Source organism: Neofelis nebulosa, chromosome 3, assembly GCF_028018385.1.
Source record: "Neofelis nebulosa isolate mNeoNeb1 chromosome 3, mNeoNeb1.pri, whole genome shotgun sequence".
NCBI lineage: Eukaryota > Metazoa > Chordata > Mammalia > Carnivora > Felidae > Neofelis > Neofelis nebulosa.
In genome coordinates this window covers 27,633,464-27,650,202 of record NC_080784.1, presented here as the reverse complement: position 1 = coordinate 27,650,202, position 16,739 = coordinate 27,633,464, and the positions used below count along the sequence as shown (strand labels likewise).

At 42.8% G+C, this 16,739-nt stretch overlaps 1 long non-coding RNA gene across 1 annotated transcript in view; it reads right to left on the bottom strand.

Moving 5' to 3' along the window:
* The window catches only part of LOC131506495 (uncharacterized), a 95,038-nt gene that overhangs the window by 27,234 nt on the left and 51,065 nt on the right, over positions 1–16,739 (bottom strand). The window lies entirely within an intron of this gene.

Below are 16,739 nucleotides of genomic sequence, written 5' to 3'. Positions count from 1 at the left end.
TTCAAGAGGATTCCTCAACTCATCGAACTGCAAGCAGTTCAGGCCACAGAAACATCCAGTGCTAGTGTTAATTATTACCTCCCTGACAGTTTCCAGCGCTAACCTTTTATGACTAAGCAATTTCTGGAAATTAATGTAATGAATAGGCATTAGTTCTATGTCCTTATAAATGTTGCCTTACTAAGTTTCATAAAAAGTCAGACATCAACACAGACCAGATCACAGGATCACAGCCTGTAACCATGCTAATATTAACCAGTCTACACCCAAACCATCAAGACTGTCTTGGCAACTCACAATATGCCATTTTCTGATAATTACATTTACCATAATGGTATCCTATCCAAATGGTCTTCCAGCCCATGAGTCCTAATCCACTCCATGAAAAAAATGTATATATACTAACATACTAACTCATCAGATTCAAGAAAACTCTAGAAATTATTTAACTTTCTTATGTAAATTTTGCTGTAGATTTTCAGCCATGCTTTTAAAACGCTAAGCAATGGGCTTTCTGGTTGCTTCTGTTTGGGATGTATTCCATCTATTGCATTTAATAGATACTGTTTAATAAACTCACTATCTATCAGCATCTATCGTCTGTCATCCTTCTTTCTTTTTTGGTGCCCAGGCAACATTTTCCTTTAACGTATAGTGGCATTTAATTATAGCCTCATTAAATATATTCACATTTAAAAAAATGTTCTAAAAATGAATGTCCTCTTATTCTAGTTTAGAGCTTTTCCATCACTCATCTTTTCCATACTGATCATAGTTACGACTGCATTTTATTGCACAACTTGCATTCTTTTGACACAGAAACACAAATTTCTCAGAGTATCTTTCCATTCAGGAGAGCAGTGAGTGGGAATTCAGTCTAGCTGGCGTGTGATATTGAACTAGGCAACTTCTCTGAATCTCAAGTTACTTCCCCCTCCATGAGGACTGGTGACCGGATTACCTCTGGGGTCTTACCAATCCTAATAGTATTTAAAAATATTATGACCCAAAGTCCTAATGGATCTTGTGGCCCCAGATGTCTCCTCAACCTTCAGGGTGAGCTGCTTGAAAGAGGGACTTTTCCCCCAAGGAAAGTGAGCTGCCAGCTGTCACAGAGACTTGTAGCAAAGCAACAGAATTACTATCCGTCCTGGCGTTTCCTAACCTAGATGTGATCTCTGCAGAGCATTTGGTTGGTTTTCACTTTGTGTCCACCCATCTATAAGGCAGAGAAAGGGAAGCAGGAAGACAGGAGACTTAGATGTGGGAGAGGATCTAACATTATGCACCTATGGCAGATCAGCAGTGTGAGTCCTTTTACGTGCATCCTTTCTTCCTCTCAGTCAAGCTGTGCATGCCAGGATGATACTATCCCCACCTTACAGATAAGAAAGAGGAGCTCAGGGGCTCCTGGGTGGCTCAGTCGGTTAAGCGTCCGACTTCGGCTCAGGTCATGATCTCACGGTCCGTGAGTTCGAGCCCCGTGTCGGGCTCTGTGCTGACAGCTCAGAGCCTGGAGCCTGTTTCAGATTCTGTGTCTTCCTCTCTCTTTGACCCTCCCCCATTCATGCTCTATCTCTCTCTGTCTCAAAATAAATAAACGTTTAAAAAAACATTAAAAAAAAAGAAAGAGAAGCTCAGAGAAGCCAAATTTCTGGCCAAGGTGATACAGTTAGCAGCAGATCCAGGATGTGAGCAGCCCAGCTCAGCAGCCCAAAGCCTACACTGTATCTACTAAACACTGCATGATTCTTGGTGCCAGTGCACAGCCTTCCTTGCTAGTGAGTTTTCTTGGGTCCCTCATCTCCTGGGTCATCTGTGCTAAACAAGAACACTCTACTCTCTTATGCTTATTGGACCCGGGTCCATGGATCAACCTTGGGTTGAGTGGCTTGGAGGCCAAAATGAAGGGAGACAAGGCCAGGATGAAGAGCCTGGTGTAAAGGCAAACAAGCTGAAGGCCGAGGCAGAGTCCCGGGTCCTCGCTGGGTGAATCTGAAGGAGGCAGGGTCAAGAAGAGGCTGACCCTCAGTGACCAACTAGGAGAGGGAGGGAGCCAGTCCGGGGCACAAGGCTTCATTGGACTTGGGGTCTGCAGCACCTCATGCCTCAACTTAAAAGCAGTGACTGACTGTCAGAGAGTCCAATCCTTCTCAGAAGGAGAAGGAAAAATCAACCAAAACCATCAGACTGATTTTATACCATCTGATACCTGTGCTGGTTTGTATTAATAGAACATCAGTGGTAAGATATGGTGAGAGGTAACATCCTGATAGCATTTGGCATTTTCTGTTCTCTCTCTCTCTCTTTCTTTCCCCTTCCCTCCCTCACCCATCTTTCCTTCTGTTCTTTCTTTCCCCTCTCATTTCCCTCCTAATGTTTATTATGAACATTGAAAAAAAGGAAAAGAAGGAAGAAAGGGAGGGAGGGAGGGAGGGAGGGAGGGAGGAAGGAAGGAAGGAAGGAAAGAAGGGTCTTATAATAAGAAGCTACAATTGGCCACCCACGCTTCTTAGGGCCTACCCTAGTTTCCAGAAGTGAATGCTTTCTGCTCTTAATTCTGGTGGTTACCAGCCTGACTTTAAATTTACACACGCTTCTTGACTTATTAATTTAAGACATGGTCTAATCATTCAGAGGATTTAATGCACTTTTTCCTCTCCTCTCCCCAATTTTTTGTGATTATTTTTATCCTACTATTCATGTCCGTTGTACCTCTGACTAATATTGTAAACATATATTTTTATATCCCATCAACTTTAGAAAGTACCTCTTTTTTCCCCAACTTTATTGAGCTATAATAGACAACTGTGAATTTAAGGTATACAACATCATGATCTGGTATACATACACAGTATGAAATGATCACCACAATAAGATTGGTTAATATATTCATCTTCACTTTTCACGTAGCTACTTTTTCTTTGTGTGGAGAACACTTAAGATCTACTCTCTTAGGGGCACCCGGGTGGCTCAGGCGGTTAAGCGTACATTTCGGCTCAGGTCATGGTCTCACAGTTCTTGAGTTCAGGCTCCGGGTTGAGCTCTGCACTGACCCTGGAGATCCTGGAATTCTCTGTCTGTCTCCCTCTCTCTCTGCCCCTCCCCTGCTGGCTCTCTATCTCCCTTGCTCTCTCAAAATAAATAGATAAACCTTAAAAAACAAGATCTACGCTTTTAGCAACTTTGAAGTATACAGTACGGTATTGTTAATTATCCTCACCATGCTATATATTAGATCCCCGGAATGCAGTCCTCTTATAATTAAAAGTTTGTATCCTTGGACCAACATCTAGCCATTTCCTTGACTCCCCAAGCTCTGGCAACCACCATTCACCATTCTACTCCATATTTCTAAGAATGTGTCTTTTTTTTTTTTTTTAGATTCTACATGTAAGACTATGTACTATTTGTCTTTCTCTGACTTATTTAACAGAATGCTCTCAAGTTTCATCCATGTTGTCCCAAATGGCAGAATATCTTTCTTTTTTTTAATGGCTGAGTAATATTCAATATTAAGATTAAAAACTCAATAATATTCAAATATGTATATACATATATATGTATATATATCACATACATACACATACATACATATACATACATATATACATATATATGTATGTGTGCATATATATATATATATCACATTTTCTTTATCCATTCATCTTCCAAAAGACACATAGGTTATTTCCATATCTTGGCTGTGATATATAATGCTGCCGTGCACACAGAGTATAGATACCTTTTCAAGATAGTGGTTTTGTTTCCTTTGGAAAGATACGCTGAAGTGGGATTACTGGGTCATACGGTAGTTCTATTTTTAATTTTTTGAGGAACTTCCATACTAGTTTTCCATAATAGCTGTACCACTTTACATAGAAAGTGCCTCTTGATTCCCAGCTAAATTGGATGAAGATATAAGTGCTCTACTTTTCTTCTCTCTGTGTCCTTCTCATTTTCTGACATCTGGAATATGTTTTTACACTGTCAAGGTTGATCCTGGTATATTTTTTATAACCATATTTAAGTCTTCTGTGTTCTAGTAGGCTGATTCTCAAGGTTAGTAACCAATAAACTTTATGTTAATATAAACTGAAATGACTGATACCTTAATCAATTCTTTCCCTACATATTGAGGCAGGCACTGGGCTGATAATATACTATGGGGCCCAATATCATGCAGCATGTCCTGTGCCTTTAAGTTAAATGGATTTCCTTCATTAAATCCATTGGCGTCCCAATACCATGCGACCATTTGGTGGGGCTGGTTGATGGGCAGGCTTCACTTTGGTGTGAGCAGAAAAAGGATTCTGGCTAGGAAGCTATCAAATGTCAAAAGCAGGGGGGTAGTTAGGGATTCAGAAGCCCTAATTTTCAGGAAGAACATTCGACATCTGTAGAGAAGGGAGTTCTGATATTTGCCTGGCGTTTGGCCATCCAGGGGAGGAGAATGTGGGGTGCCACCAACTGGCCAATTCTACAGACAATTTCGGTGATCTCTGCAATCCCACCCCTCCACCCTCACCACCATTCTGGAACGTGGCTTCTTTGTGCCTCTTGGATTTCAGTGCCTGTTTCCTTCCCCAGATCGGGGAAGTTCTCAGCTATGATTTGTTCAAGTACACCTTCAGCCCCTTTCTCTCTCTCTTCTTCTTCTGGAATTCCTGTGATATGGATAGTGTTCCATTTGATTGCATCACTTAGTTCTCTAATTCTCCTGTCATGCTCCTGGATTTTTTTTTTATATATATATACGTTTTTACATTTATGTATTTTTGATAGAGAGAGACAGAGCACAAGTGGGGGAAGGGCAGAGAGAGAGGGAGACACAGAATAGGAAGCAGGCTTCAGGCTCCGAGCTGTCAGCACAGAGCCTGATGCGAGGCTCAAACTCACAAACTGTGAGATCATGACCTGAGCTGAAGTCGGACGCTTAACCGACTGAGCCACCCAGGTGCCCTACTCCTGGATTTTTTTATCTCTCTTTTTCTCAGCTTCCTCTTTTTCTATAATTTTATCTTCTAAGTCACCTATTCTCCCCTCTGCCTCTTCAATCTGCACTGTGGCTGCCTCCATTTTATTTTGCACCTCATTTATAGCATTTTTAAATTCATCATGACTATTTTTTAGTGCCTTGATCTCTGTAGCAATAGGTTCTCTGCTGTCCTCTATGCTTTTTTTCAAGCCCAGCAATTAATTTTATGACTATTATTCTAAATTCTTGTTCAGTGACATTGCTTAAATCGGTTTTGATCAATTCGTGAGCTGTCACTACTTCCTGGGATTTCTTTTGAGGAGATTCGTCCGTTTCATCATTTTGGCTAGTTTTCTGTCCCTTATGCGTTTTAAAAGCTTGTTGTGTGCTCTGCACCTGTGAGCACTGCTATATGAAAGGAGGGTCACACACTGTCCAGGGCCTGGCCCTTCAGGAGGTGTTTTTCCGGAGATGGGTACTTGCTCTCTGTTGTTGTGACTGTGGTTATTTTATTGCCCTACTCGTAGTGATAGTTTGGACCCTCCACCAGGTGTGCTTTGATTTGTCCCTTGGAGGAGCCCTGTGTGGCAGGACAACGTTTCTATACCACATATTTCCTTGTCTCATCTTCCTGTGATCTGCCTTCTTGCCTTTTGAAGCGCCCAGACCCCCTCTCCCTTTCCTTAGCTCAGGATGGTATATAAGGCTCAATTGCTTGCGTTTTGGAGTCTCGTATCTTTGTGGGGCTCCTGTACATAATTACAATGGCTTTTCTGCCATTAACTTGACCGACTATTGTGTTTCATCTGTCGGAATGTGGCTTCTTCGATCTGATCATCTATCAATGGGCTTTTATTCTCTTCACCTCCACTGAAGACGTGTTGGGATCCCTCCTACAACTACCTCCACCATTTTGAGTTTATTCCCTCATTGTAGTTTTACTGAGGTCTCTGAAAAGAGGCATAAGACACGATCGTGTGTATTTTATTTTGTACCTGATTATAATATAGTTCGGCTTTATTATAAAGAGAAATTTCAAACAAGAAAGATACAAAAAGGAAGGGAAAATCCATAAAATCTTGCAGCATGGAGATAACCACTGTGAATATCCTGATGAAAATCCTTCCTAAATCCTCCAGCTCTTCTGGCTCGGCATGGAATTTCCAGAGGGAGTTTGCTTGTACTTTTATCTCTGAGTCTGCACTCCTTGGGTACCATTAAGCTAAAAGTAGGAACAAATAGAGGAACGCTCCTCACTTTCCATACTGTAGTCACCGTCCAGGTCTTTACTGAAAGAAGGAGTCTGGGTATATTATTTTTCCCCCACAGGATGGTCCCCTTCTTTTCTACTTTAATTGCTTCTGACTTTTGAAGCCTCTTATGATAGAGATGTTGTATCCCCTGAGCAGTCTTTGTGCTTATTCAGAGAAGCCTTTCTAGAACAGATTCTTCTGGGTTCTTTTTTCCCTGAGTCAGAGTGTGGGCATGTGAAATACCAAATTTATTGGTTTCTGAAACCTCATAGTTAGATCAGGCTGCTGAGTATTCTTGGGAGTTAAAAAAATAAATGCCCATCGAGTCTCCTTTTCCTGGTGAGTGGGCCTTCTCTCTGAATAGTGGCTGGGGTGGAAGGGAGGGGGTGCTTTGGGACAGATTTGGTCAAGATTGGAGGACCTGAGAGTAAAATGCTTGGGGAATAGCTATCCTTACCATCCTTCTTCTCCTTAGGAGCAAGGTCATTTCCTTTCTTCCTGTTTCTCAGGAGTTGTGTTTGTTTGCTTGTTTGTTTTGGATATGAGTTGGGAAAGAGACAAGTTTGACTCTTCTCCAGTTGATTGCTGCACCAGCTAGAGTTAGCAGGAGGTTACTTTCCCTTCTGCTGTGCGACGTGACCCACAGGGTCACCCACCAGAGAACTCTCCACGGGCGTGGGCCTGCCGAACCCAGTTACAGTATTTTTTACATGAGGGGTCCACACAGGAACCCGTATAAAGACATCAGATGGTTTGTGCTTCTCTGGGCCATCAGTCAACTTGGCGGAGTCTGGGCTCCGCTTCTGACTTGGCCCAAGCTCCTGGCAGAGAAGGGGCTGCAGAGTGGGGAGGGCCTCAGTCTCTCAGCCACAGACTGGCTTAAAGGAACAAAGCCATCACAACCTCTCTCTGAGAAGGACTTTGGAAACTTCTTTGAGTTCATTCTTTTCTCCTCTATCCCCTTGTGGGACACTTCAGACAGGACGCTGAGGCTCTGTGCCCGGGCAGGGAGCGCGCAGAGAGGACAGGGTTCTGCCCCGGGGACAACAGCTTGGAAAGTGGCCTCACTCTCTTGCCAACACTTGATGACTGTCCCAGGGATCGGGAGACAGAAGTTTCTCACCTTGGATACACAGATCATTGGAGTATTCTTTGAGACCTTGATTGAATCTCACTTTTTCTGAGTCACGGTCTTTGTGGTCCATTCTATGGTTATTTTGGAAGTAAATTTCTCTATAAGAAATGTGGTTGTTCTAAATTTGTTCTCATGGCCAAAAATTCTGTAGCTATAGCCTGGCAATGAACCCTTTCCAACATTTTTTTTGTGTGTTTTTTTGGCAATGCCTCAGGTGATTGAACCGAGAGATCAAATATGGACATAGAAACACAAAAATAAAAGTGATCTTGTGAAGCTTCCCACACCCAGGAAAGAACTGGTTATAGAACAAGGGCTCCTTGAGAACAACTACTTATCCTTCCAGACCCAACCCCCTTCCCTTATTGAGGGTAGGTTTCTTGGACCCCGAGAGACAGACCTGAACGTGCCGTTCTTTGTGCTATAGAATATATTTCTTGTTGCACCATTCTGTAATTATTTGTTTATGTCTTTCTTCCCTATGAGAATTTGAGCCCCTCAAGGGTAAGGATTCTTAACTATTGTTGTATTTCTATCACTGAATATAGGACCTCCCTCCTAAACTTTTTAAAAAAGTGTGGTAAATGAACAGATGAATGACTAGCATGGAGGTCATACACTTTCCTTCCCAGCTCAAAAGTCCAAAAGGGTATTGTCCCTTGAAGCATACCAGTAATGACAGAAATGACAGCTACAACTTACTGAGCACTACCATGTGACAGAGACCATGCTAAGCACTTTATGCGTAGTATCGCATTTAATCTGGATCCCTCCCCCAAATATGCATACATCGTTATATGATCCCAGAATATGTTGTACTTCCCCATGTGATACTCATCACACTTACAAATAATTGTTTACTTTCTGTCTTTCCTCGTGTCAAAAGCCCCTGAGGGCAGAAACGTTCTCTTTACTTATATGACGACGAATCATCCAGCATGTAGTCCATACGATATAACAAATACTAAATTCATATTTTCCTTTTAATTGATTCTTACAAATCCCTGTTGAGTGTTACTGCGAGTACTCTTTAGTATAATTCTTGCAATCCTGAGTGTCTCTGTTCCTTTCCATTCCTCAGACAGAACATAAAGGCAACTGGCAAATTTTCCTCGTGGTAGTTGAAAATATTGATGACCTCTAATACCACCTCTGGGTTACTCTGTGCCTTGAAACGTGGAAGAGACTCTTCCCTGCTCTCTGACTGCTTATCCTCTTGGTCACCATTGACACATCTGTGGTGTCGTCTCCACCAACGAGACATCGCTTCCAGGCATTACCATGGTTGCTTGGGGATCCCAAGCACTAACAGAACTAGAATAAAGTAGGCACATGCAGGAACAAGGAAAGGCAAGGCAGCATTCAATGCAAAAAGTGCAAGAGTCTGATGTTGAGATTCCCCAGTCCTGGGTCTGAAAGCTTAGAAAGCTAAAAGCGCTCCCACTTCCCTTGAAGGAGTGAGGTGGGTCCTCGGTCAGAGGGGATTTCGCTTTGACTTCAGCTGGCTCCCATCCCCAGCCCATTTTCCCTTCTGCCACATTCCACATTCCACATTTCCATCCTAATAGGATTGTCTGCCTTTGTCTGTGGTTTGTTCTGCTTACTGGGGCTCCTTGCCATCATCATAGATCCCAACTTCTCTTCACTGTTCTATTTCCAGAGGCAGCCATCTCCTTGTGGTCTATTCCCCATGCCAGGACAGAGTCGAGCAATCTCCACAAAGTGGGCTGAGAACATCCCCATTATGCCAGGGCGCGGAACCAAGTTTCTGAAAATGGTACGTTTGTTGGATGCTGTTCTCCCTTTCTCCTTCACGAATTCCAGAAATGCGGATTACCCCCACAGATCCTGGACACTCTGCCAACCTCTGGAGTTTTTGCCATTCTGGTTCGGGGCATCAGGAATCTAACCATTTCAGAACTAAATTGGCTGAGAGTGGCGGGAGTGTGATTTCAACTGGCACTGGACGTCTTTGGCATCCCAGGCTTGTTGTTGGGATCACGTAGGGGAACAGTGGCGACTCACACTTTCCATTTTAATAATAAACTGCAGATGCCTATTTAAAGCACGCAGACACTTATTTCAAAGCTAGGGAGGCAGCCTTGAACAGTGGAAACAAACAGGACTAGGTGCTTGGAGTCTTGGTCACTCCTTGTGTGACCTTGAGAGTCATTCAATCTCCTTGGACTCAGTTTTCTCAGCTATAACATGTGGTGTTTGACGGGATGGAGGTGTTAGCTGACACCATGGTGGTTGGTAGTCATTTTGCAATATGTAAATGTATCAAGTCAACATGTCACACACTTTGAACGTACACAGTGGTGTAGGTCAATGACATCTCAATAAAGCCAGGGAAGAAATGAGGGGGCTGACTAGTTCATCTCTGAGGTTCTTCTTAGAGCAAAAACTAGGGTTTGGGGAAGGACTTTTATTTCTCCAGTGAGGATCACTTCAATCTTAAGGCAAGATACCTGCCCATCACTGGCCCCTGTCTCCCATCCTGAGGTATTTATTGGGAAGTTACTTCTTCAGATCCATGCACCCGGACTTGAACCAGACCCCAGGTCTTCCACCTTGGAAGACGGTCTCCTTTTGTAAATCACAACTCTGGAAATGGCCTTCACAGCCAATCTCCAGTATTGCTGAAACTACCTTGTCCATTGTGAGTCGACACACACAGCTTTATGTCACGTAGGAGAACAGCTTCAAATGGAAGATAAGAAAGGTGCCTCATGAGAGATCATGTTTGCTATTTACACAAGACTTTCTCTGCTTCTTTTTAGAAAGATTGCTTCTTAATTACAAAACGAACTCATTCTCATTTAAAACTTGGAAAACCATGATCAATTTAGGGAAAAGGGTAAAATCACTTTTAATCTCATCACTCTACCCCTCCTATAGAGAAACTTTAGCATTTTGGTGTATTTTCCACTTTCTATGTAGTTTTTTTACATCCTTAAGATCGTGCTACCTGTATTATTTCAACCTTTCTTCCCACTTAAGACTGCATAATAGGCATTTCCTCATGCCATTGAAGCCATATCTAACTAATATTTTAATGGCTTCATAAGATTCTATGTTTTGGGCACTGCCCTGAAGTTGACCAGCTAAGTCATTTGTAGCTTTATTATTATTATTATTTTTAAATTTTTATAAGTAATGGTAAGATGAACATCCATGTTCACGTATCTCTGGAAATTTCCGATTATTTCCTTAAAATGCATTCCTAGAAACGAGTTGCTAAATTAAAAAGTATAAATAGTTTTTAAGAGCCTTGAGGCTGTTTAGGTCTTCATTTTTCCGGCACATTTTAAGACTTAATATCACCATTTTTTCTCTTAAGGACTATCACATCCATTTTCATCAGGAGAAAATTTCTAACATTTTTCTTGAAGCAACACAGGCCTACGTCTCCTCCCAGAAAACATCAGAACCCAGATCTTTGTCAGCAGCTGTCAATCAGCTTCGAGAATGCCCGTCTGACCCCAGGTGTCTCCAAGGCCCCAGGGTACTTATTCTCAATGCCATTGTGAAATGGGGGATTATAAAGAAAGCGAGAGCAGGGCTCTCGAGTGTAAGGAATAGAAAATGAGTGCAAAAAATCCTAAACTGTATTTATCAGAGCCCCGATTCAAAACCCTGTACTTGAGCCACCTTAAAACATCATAGGGCCAACTCTCACTAGGACAAGCTGTGTGACTTTGGGTGTTCTCCCCAGCCTGGCTGTGGTCCAGGCTCCTCCTGTGTAATGAGAGAAGAGTGAGCCAAATGATTTATAAGGTGTTTGTAGGCCAGCATCAGATGATTCCATTATTTCTTAGGACTGTGCGGACCGTGAGGTCATGCCCTAAAGCTACCTTGAAACGATTTTGAGGTTGATGTTTTCTTTGAAATGATAATTATTAAAAATGGCCATCTTGGGGGTGTGGGGTGTTGCAGGAGTATAGGTGAGGAGTTTGGATTGAAGCTTTGCTAATTATTAGCCATGTGTGTCTTTCGGTCAACGACTTAAATACCTTGAGCATTTGTTTCTTCGACTGCAAAGGGGCTGATAACACAGCCTCTTCCCCCAGACCGTTGGAGGATTAGGTAGATAATGTGTGTGACGGGCACACAGGAAACACACAGGAGATACTGTGAGTTTGCTGTGCCAGAACGAGCACCGCCCCGAGCACAGCAGGGGGAAAACAGGGTCAGGGAAGTTGCCCATTGACGAGAACCACACGGCAGGTTAGTAACAGCGCCGCAAAGCCAACTGCCGGCCTTTTGCGTGTACCGTCATATATTATCCAAGCAAGATGGGAACGTCCTGAGTAGTCACCACCATCTGAGAAGGATGAGTTCTGAACTCTCCTGCCTGATGTTAGGGATCTCTCTTAGCTTGGCCTTGGTCTACCTTTCCATTCTCACCCCCCACCACAGCCCCTCAGGGCCCCAGGTTGCACTAAAGCCTGAGTTCGGCATCCTCCCGACACAGGGGTTTCACCGGGGCTCTCTGCAGAAGCCACCACCTTCTTCCAGAACACCTTAGCCCTGTGCCACCTGCAACTTCCTCCTCATCCTTGGAGGCTTAGCCCAAATGATGGCCCTTCCTGGATGAAGGCTTCTTCCCCTTCCCGGACATATTCATTGCTCCTGGCCTTGGCTGAGTTACCAACACGTCCATGTGGTATCACCACGTTACATGGTGTGACCGCTGCGATTCAGCTCCAGGACGTGTGGGCAGAAGAGGTCCTCCTCCTCTGGCAACTCTAGCCTAACCCCGGGTGGGTCGGATCTTCCAAAAAGTGCACAAGGTTCACTTCTGCAAGCCCTCAGAAATCCAGAGAGTCTGAAACTGAACACAAAGGTGTGGTTGCTCCTCTAAGAAGACAGCTAGAAGGAAAACATTATTTCCATTTTTTTTGTTGTCTCATTCAATAGCAAAAGCAATTAAGAAACAAATGCCTTAAACACACTGCCATGCCACGATCATTATTTATATTTTTCTTCCACTGTTACAATGGGAATCTATTTTTGTTTTTCATCTGTGGAGCCCCGATGTCTACAGTAGGGCACGTTAGAACAGCCACGGTAGCTGCTCTGTGGTTCACTAAGGGCTCTGACAATGAGTCAGTCACTTACTGCATGGCCATTACCGTGACCGGTAATTTGCTGGGTGCGCTGGAGACTCTCGGAGACACCTGCCTTTTCAGCTGAGCTCAGATGTAGCCACAGCAATTAGCCTTTTCAACCCCAGAGATGCTCACTCTGTTAAGTGTTAGTATTAAGGAGTTGGGGTGGGTTAAGGCCCCACAGGGGTCTCTGTGGTTCTTTGCACCTGCATTCCAACCCTTCTGATCTGTGTTTATTTCAGCGTAAGCTTATCACCCCGCATTTCTGCCGAAGCACCACCGTGCCCAGATGGGTGTCTCTCCTCAGGACGCCTTCCCGTCACAGGTAGGCTTTCAAACACAGTCTCCTCTGTTTCACTTGAGTGGCTTTACGCTCGCATGTCTTATCTCCTCTGTAAGATTCTAGGTTCCCGCACAAGGGGGTTCTCATCTTCTTTTCAGCGCTTCGGGGTCCCTAGCAGATTGCGGGGCACACAGCAGGCACTTAATAAATAAATCATTCGTGAGGACGGACATCCTTCACGTTCCAACAGATGAAACTGGGATCCTCTAATCTCATTACTCAAGTGTGATCTGGACCAGCAGCATCAGCATCTTCTGGAAACTTGGTAGAAAAGCAAATGGAGGCCTGGCCCAGACCTACCCCCCGCGAAATCTGCATTTTAACAAGACCTGCAGGAGAGTTGTATTCTTGAGAAGCAGTGCACTAAATGACACTAATCGCCAAGGTCTCCACTGTTTCTTCCTCACTCGGTCCACCTTTTTTGCTTCCCTCACCACATCCCCTCACCCCTGTGCTGCATCCCCCCCACCTCCCAGGGCATCACTCCAACCATTTTCCCTATGATATCCTAGTTTTCTCATTTCTTCAAGATCTCTGTTCCCATCCGCAAAATGCCAACAGCTCACTTTTCTCCATCTTTGCCTATTGTTCTTTGAGCTTCTGGCACCTACCGTGCTGCTGATACACGGAAGGGCCTCCTGTTTTGTGAAATCAATGCTCACGTTCCTCACCGAACTTCCCCAGGAGAGGTATTCAGCAGGAAGTCTGAACTCAGTCTTTTCGTGAATGGGTTATAGCTCTTTCTGCTGCCTTTTCTGTTTATCAACTGACTCCTAACCGAACATAAGTTAGGAATTCATTGGTCAGCAAAAAAAAATGTGCGGTGGCGGTGAAATCCGGGCTCTTCATTTAGAGATGCAGCTGCTAGAAAGAATTTGAGAACTGAGCCGTCTTCATTAGTCAAGCCTAAACCTTTGACTGAAAGAAAAGTATGCCTCACATTAAGGCAATCCAACACAGAAATCATACTTAGAAGAAAGACCGGCAGAGTTTGCTTTAAACAATAATTCTTCTACTTAAAAAAATTCTGAGAGGTTTTTAAACTCTCTTTAAAGTGACTTTGAAAATTACACATGTGGGGCACTGAGCTGAGCACTCGGCTGAGCTTCCTACTTTCGATCTTGGCTCAGCTTGTGATATCAAGGTTTGTGGGATCGAGCCCCGCGTCAGGCTCTGTGCTGACCGCATGGAGCCTGTTAGGATTCTTTCTCTCCGTCTCTCCCTCTGTCTCCCTTGCTTGCATAGGTGTGTGTGCACGCTCTCTCTCTCTCTCTCCCCAAATAAATAAAGAAAGAAGCATGAAAAATTTTTCGAAATAAAAATTATATTTGTTTGCATCTTGATAAGCACACAGATGTCTTCAAATCCAAGGGAGACTTATTTTTAGTTTGAGTTGCTGTATTTATGTGGAGTCCGGGAAAAAGCAGGTTTGGGCCTGAATAACAGAAAATTACTTCAATTCCCCACCCCCATATTTTATAGCAGGACCTAAGCAGTTAAGTACTGCTGTGAAGATCATATTATTTTTGACTCATTTCCTACCTGAGGCTTGATTTACAGTGATAATTTTCTTTAGACATTTTAAAAAGCGATTGTTCATAACGAAAAGAGATATATTGAATAGACTTCCTTAAGGCCAAGGGCTGACAATAATTGGGTCGTTTGATTTCTATTCATTTTTCTTAAATCTCCGATTGCTTGCACAATAACTTCTTCCCCAATCAATTAGTCTAACAATTCATATCAATATTTTATTTTTAATGGTTGACTACTCATTTCATTAAAAATGTAAGTGCATTAGCTCTGTGTAGAATGATTCCATTGGGATAGGCTTATTTAAATATTCATACCATAAAAATTAATAAATCTGAGCACAGTGTTTGCATTTTAAGAAGTCAGGCTACTGTCAGGTGTATTTGGTCCTAGATGAGATTCACTAAATTAAAAACCTTGAGTGTCATCTTTCTATTGATTCTTCTTTATAATGAAACAATGCAACAGAAATGCTATGAGAACAGAATTACTACCCAATAATTCATTGGTTCTCTCAACTTCATCCACTGATAATGAGTTGCCCTTCCCTTTTCTTTCATGCTACTCCCCACTCTTATCACCTAGATTCCGACCACTGAATCAGCCTGTCTGAAAGCAAGGAAGTTGAACATTGGTGATGAATGTATTTACTCCCATTTTATTCAATCTCCCTCTTCTCCCCCTACTTCCAGCCCCACCACCAAAGTAAAATCAATGAATCATAATGGCATACAGCAAGAGCTCCAGGGACAATTCCTCCCAACTGGAAGAAGAAGCATACCTCTCACAGGGGGTAAGGGCTATTATATGTTGGTTCATGAGCACATATAGCCTTAGAATTGGCAGATTTGACAAATGTATACATTGAGTTAGGACGCGGAAGAATCCAACTAGAGCAGGGCGTCTCTGATAAGCTACCAAAGGCTTGGAATGCCATTTACCTCATGCACAAAAATGAACTTCAGATGGATTAAAGACTTAAATGGGAATGTAAATTGGTGCAGCTACTATGGAAAACAGTATGGAGGTTCCTCGAAAAACTAAAAATAAAACTTGCATGTGATCCAGCAATCCCACTTCCAGGCATTTGCCCAAACAAAATGAAATCACTATTCTGAAGATAGATCTACAGTCTCAGGTTCGTTGCAGCACAATTCACACTAGCAAAGGTACAGAAGCAACGCAAGTATCTAGCTATGGATGAATGGATCGAGAAAATGCGGTTCTAAAATTCAGCCTTAGAAAAGAAGGAAATCCTACCATTTGTGACAACACGGATGAAACTAGAGGGCTAAGTGAAGTAAGCCAGACAGAGAGAGACATGTCTGATGGCATGGTATCAGTTACATGTAGAATCTAAAAAATAGTCATTATTTAATTATAGAATTAATTGTATTACATATTTAGGGTATAAATATATAATATGCAGATAACTCTATTATATATTTATTATATATATGATAATAATAAGTATTATTGTTATATATCGAATAAATAATTATTTGACTCTGATAACGAAGTCAAACTCCTAGAACCAGAGCGCAGGATAGTGGTTGTGTGAACAGGGCAAAATGGGGGAGACGCTGGTCAAAGGCTACAAACCTCCAGTTACAAGATGAAGAGCTGCTGAGGACCCAATCGATGGCACAGTGACTGTAGTTTCTAATACTGTGCTATATACTTCAAATTCGCTAAGAGAGAAAATCTTAAGTGATCACAACACACACACACACACACACAAAGTAACTATGTGAGGTGGTATATATGTTGGTTGGTGATCATTTCATAATGTGGAGGTATTTCAAAATCATCACATTCGAACATATATACAATTCCAATATATACAACTCTATTTGCCAAATATACTTCTGCAAAGCTGTGGGGAAAATAAAAGGAAGGGGGGGGCGGGGAATCTGAAAAGTGCAGGGCATTACTGAGAAGCTACCAAAGGCTTCAAAATTCAGAAATAAGGACATGGGGGTAGTCAAGGCATGCTCTCCCCTCAGAACGCTCAACAGCCTGGTCTGGGGTTGCTCTTTTCTCGTACTCGACCTCAAATCACTTCTGTTAGCAAAGCGTGGCTGGATTCGCTAGAAAAGGCCTCTGCTAGAACAGGAGTAGGCCCCTGGCAGAATGGGACCCAGGGGGTCCAATGCATCCAGCCTCCAAAGGTCCCACCCGCACCAATATGGATAATGCTTATGAAGAACACAGAACACAGAACACAGAATTTGGAATCAGGAGACTGGACTTCTAACCTTTATTCATGAAACCTCTAAATTCTTGTCCAGTTCTAAAATTGTGTATAAAAAGAGTAGGCTTTTGGAGGAGAAAACTCAGGATTGGACTGGCAAAGAGGCGGTACAAAAGTGACCCCATCCTA